Here is a 5,018-nt window from a genome sequence, read left to right as displayed (position 1 = left end):
ACTTTTCTACTCATCTCCTTATCTTCTCTTCTCTCCAGCCCCCCCCCCCCCCTCCATTCTTTACTTCATTCCCTCATCCTCTCCTTTTCTGTCCTCACCTTCTCATCTCCAATCCCCCTCTGCCCTTTTCTCCTCAATCATCTTCTCATTTTCAGTCCTCCTTTCCTCTTCTCTCCTCTCATCTTCAGCCCCCCCCCCCCCCATTCCATCTCCTCATTTTCAGTCCTCCTTTCCTCTTCTCTCCTCTCATCTTCAGTCCCCCCCCCCATTCCATCTCCTCATTTTCAGTCCTCCTCTCCTCTTCTCTCCTCTCTCATCTTCAGTCCACGTCTCCCATCCTCTCACTTTTAAGTCCTCCTCTCTTCTTCTCTCCTCTCTCATCTCCAACCCTCCTCTCCTTTTTTCATCTCTCATCTTCTTATCCCCTGTCCTCCTCTCTTCTTTTCTCCTCTCTCACCATCTCATCTTTAGTGTCCTCCTTTCCGTTTCTCTTCTTTCCCATTTTCTCATTTCCAGTCCTCGTCATCTCTTTTCTCCTCTCCCATCTTCTCATTTCCAGTCCTCCTCTCCTTTTATCTCCTCTCTCATCGTCTCATTTCCAGTCCTCCTCTCCTTTTATATCCTCTCTCATCGTCTCATTTCCAGTCCTCCTCTTCTTTCCTCTCTCATAAACTTATCTCCAGTCCTCCTCTCCTCTTCCCTCCTCTCTCATCTTCAGCCCCCCTCTCCCATCTTATCATTTCCAGTCCTCCTCTCCTCTTCTCTTCTCTCCTCTCCCATCATCTCATCTTCAGTCCTCCTTTCCACTTTTCACCTCTCTCATCTTCTCATTTCCAGTCCTCCTCTTCTCTCCTCTCTCGTCATCTCATCTCCAGTCCTCCTCTCCTCTTCTCTCCTCCCTCATCATCTCATCTTGAGCCCTTCTTTCCACTTTTCTCCTCCTTCATCTTCTCATCTCTAGTCCTCCTCTGCCATCTTCTCATTTCCAGTCTTCCTCTCCTGTTCATTCCTCTATCATCCTCTCATCTTCAGTCCTCCTTTCCTCTTATCTCCACACTTATCTTCTCATTTTCAGTCTTCCTTTCCTCTTCTCTGCTCTCTGTACATCTCATCTTCAGTCCTCCTTTCCACCTTTCTCCTCTCATTTCCTCTTTTCTCCTCTCTCATCTTCTCATCTCTAGTTCTCTTTTCTAGTCCTCCTCTCTTGTCTCCTCATCTCTAGTCCTCCTCTCCTCTTTTCTCCTCCCTCATCTTCAGTCCTTCTCTCCTCTTTTCTCCTCTACCCCCTACATTATACAGTTGTTGGTACATCTAAGAGAGATTGTGCGAACAGATTGTATTGTGCAGTCATTTTAACACAGCGGTGCTCAACCTGTGGCCCATGGGCCTCATATGGCCCACAGAGCCCTCTGGTGTGGCCCGAGTCCTCCAATCAGGGAAGTGCATGCCCAGAGTCGGCAACCCATTGAGTGAGTTCTGGGCTTTCAGAAAGTGCATCACACCCACAAGATATTATTATTATATTATTATACAGTATTTATAAAGTGCCAACAGTTTGCTCAGCGCTGTACATTATAATGTGAGACAGTACATGCGACAGAACAATAACAATACAATGCAATGCGATACACGAGGGGATCGAGGGCCCTGCTCTTTTGAGCTTACAATCTAGGAGGGAGGGGATGGTGGTACAGGAGGAGATAGCTGTGGGGGATGGGGTGGTAGGAAGAGTGGTGGAGGTCGGCAAGTTAGCAGGGGGTGGGGTAGGCTTCCCTGAAGAGATGGGTTTTCAGGGTGCGCCTAAAGGAGAGGAGAGTAGGTGATAATCTGATGGGTTGGGGCAGGGAGTTCCAGAGGAAGGGTGACACCCTGGAGAAGTCCTGGAGGCAGGCATGGGAGGAGGAGACCAGGGAACTAGAGAGAAGGAGGTCTTGTGAGGAGCGGAGAGTGCGTGTTGGGTGGTACTTGGATATTAGGTCAGTGATGTAGTTCAGGGCAGTATGGTGGACGGCTTTGTACGTCAGTGTTAGGATTTTGAATTTGATCCGTTGGGCAATCGGAAGCCAGTGGAGGGATTGGCAGAGGGGGGTGACGGAAACGGAACGGTTGGAAAGGTGAATGAGTCTGGCAGCCGTATTCAGGATGGACTGAAGCAGGGATAGCCAGCGGCGAGGCAGACCAGTGAGGAGGGAGTTGCAGTAAACGAGTCGTGATATGATGAGGGAGTGGATATAAGATTGCCACAAGTCCATGGCAAAGCACAGCTAATCTGCAGGAAAGCCGCAGGTGTCAATGTGAAGGCAGCCTTATAGGGGGCTCAGGACAGTAAATGCTTGTTTATATTTGTGGTTTGGGGGGGGTCAGTAAAACCTTATAGTTGAGATATGTTTTTACCAACTACCCCCTCCAACCACTGGTATAATGTCAGGGGTCACAATGGCATCCCTGGCCCATGCTCCAGGGGGCCCATGCGGCCTCCCTGTCACATTCTGTTTTTCCTCTTCATTTTCCTCCTGCAACCTCTGAAAGATGGTTTTTCACCCTCCCACCTAGCATTCAGGAAAATGTTCATTATGCTATTCAAAATAAAAAAAGAAGAAATTCTGAACCATTTCATTTCATTGTGGCCCGCACTTAAGTGGTCCTCACTCTTGAAAAGGTTGGGCCCCCCTGTCTTAACACAATTGAGACATATTGCAATGCCTTATTCAATCTTCAGTTCTGTGTGAGTGAAAGTTGTTTATGCTTTTCCCTTTATTTTTGGTTCATTTTGGAAGGCGGCATTTAGTTGCCGTGCGTTTTGAAAAGGCCTGACCCAGTTAGTGGCATGAATCAGGAGAACCATTTGCTGACTCACGCTGGGTGACTCAGCTATTTACTGTCATGCGGAGTCATTACTGGGGGCTGCGGGGATGAGATGTCATCTGTGCTGTGTGCATGGCTCATGTGAGATAGACAACACCACTCTCCCTCGCTGACGTCATCGCGCCTTTTGTCATCTTATCTCTCGTGCTGACACCTCGTGCTACGCATTACAAACACAATCTGGAGCCTCCGCCTGATACTAGCCCTGCCGCTTTGTGATGTTTTTTTTTTTTCATTCATTTCACAAAAGTTGCATCTCGCCGTGCTGCCTTTTCATGGCTTCATAATAAAACTCCACAATAAACCGAACAGTGATTGTCAGGAACACAGAAGTGTCATTCACGTCCACGTTTGTATATTCCACATATTTTTCTTTGCCGTTGGTGATAATTTAAAGCCAAACTCAAGGCAGATATAAAAGACATATTAAAGGAGAAGCTCTTTTGGCTGTACTTCACCTGTGGATCACATGAGTCCAGTTCGTTCTGCACTTTGACCTGTTTTCAGCTGAAAGTGTTTTTCAGACGATCCAGGCTGGGGAAAGAACCCGACTTTAAAGTCGGGATCAGGGGTGGACTGACCATTTGGAAACTCCTGGGTCAGTAGGGGGCCCCATGAGATGCCCCTGGTACCTTTTCATAGACTTTTTTGAGTTTGGGCAATGACACAGGGGCTCCATGATCCCCTATTGCCTGGGGGCCCCATGAGTTATCAGTCCAGTCTGCCCCTGGTCGGGATCCACCCCAGAGTCTGGAGCAGCACCAATGATCCGCTGAGCGCCTGAGCCAGCCGCTCCCTCCCCCTCCACAGCCCAGCACTCCAGTGAGCGCAGGAGGGGGCAGCACAGAGAGCGGTGAATGTCAGTCACCGCTCTCTGCTCAGAGTGGCTGTAAGAACTCAACGATCGGTGGTCATATGATCGCTGAGTTCTCACATGTAGAGCCAGCGGGGGACAAATGCAGCATTGGACCGATTTTTTTTTTTTTTTAAGTCCGCGGAAGTGCGAAAAACGAAAACCCGTAAGTGAACAAAAAATGTGCTAGTGCAAAGCCAACACAAAAAAAGTGCACTTAGGGGTGTGCTTTGTCCACCCCCCGAAGGGGTAGGACCTCTACCCTGATCCCCCGGGGCACAAAGCTCCTGACAGGGACTAAGGTTCCCATGTGATCCACCTAGCCAAAAGGCCTGGCGGACTCCTTTCCTTGTGGCCAGCCGAAGCCAGCCACCAAGTATTTGGTAAGGGGGCTCTCCTGAAGAGAAAACCCCCTAGGGACAGGGGAGGAAGGAACCAAAGACCACACATCCCCTAGACTTCAGGGTAGGCCCGAGGACCCACACCCTCCATCCGTGAGGAAAAAAACACACACATATGTGAAAAGTGACAAAACGTGGGAGAAAAATAAGTTAAATAAATAAAAAATAAAAAAGTGGCCGTGCAGATTGTGCACTGGCCAGGCTCTGAGGCCCGTAGCATAAAAATTGCCCTGGACTTAGCCAAAAGGCCTAGCCCTAAAAGGCGCAGTGCAGAAAAAGTGTTCAGAACAGTGACCACATGCACGTTTCACACGTGGGATCCCACCCCCATGTGTTACTAAGAGCACCCCTGAGGCGACCACTCAGGGGGCACTGTTCCGTGGACTTTCTGCCTCCCCGGCCCCTGGCCAGACAAGGTAGATCCATTCAAACCAGGAGGAACTGGGCCCCTCAGGTTTTCCAGGGGGAATTACTCCCGGGCCCCAACTGCCTGTGGGCACCTCGGTTTCTGTTCCAGCCTGTACTAAGCATCATGACCACCATCCTACCAGCAGGAGTACTATACAACCAATCATCCCCGCAAGCAGGAATGATGGTGGAGCCCCCTACTGGACACTGATAAGAACAGATACTACACTTGATCTTAGCCAAAAGGCAGAGGAGCGATGCTTCACCCACCTAGGTAAGTATAATTTGGGGAAAACCCCAAACCCCATACTTCTCATTAATACTAGTGATACTTAGTGACAGTATGTAAAAAAAAAAAGAAGAAAAAAAAATATTTTTTTCTTTTTTAACTTACAGTCACCAGAGCAGTGCAGTGTCACTATGGTGATATTGTACTGCTGGCTATTGATCAGAGACACTGGCTGCTGCTCTGGCATACAGTGTCATCAGTG

The 5,018-nt window shown here is 48.9% G+C and overlaps 1 pseudogene; it reads right to left on the bottom strand.

Moving 5' to 3' along the window:
• Positions 1-4,625: 4,625 nt before the first annotated feature.
• LOC149467452 (U2 spliceosomal RNA) lies at positions 4,626-4,786 on the bottom strand (annotated as a pseudogene).
• Positions 4,787-5,018: the final 232 nt, after the last annotated feature.

This window comes from Staurois parvus, unplaced genomic scaffold, assembly GCF_062004578.1.
Source record: "Staurois parvus isolate SC_StPar_1 unplaced genomic scaffold, SC_StPar_1.0 ptg000111l, whole genome shotgun sequence".
In the NCBI taxonomy this organism is placed as follows: Eukaryota; Metazoa; Chordata; class Amphibia; order Anura; family Ranidae; genus Staurois; species Staurois parvus.
This window is presented reverse-complemented; position numbering and strand designations above follow the sequence as displayed.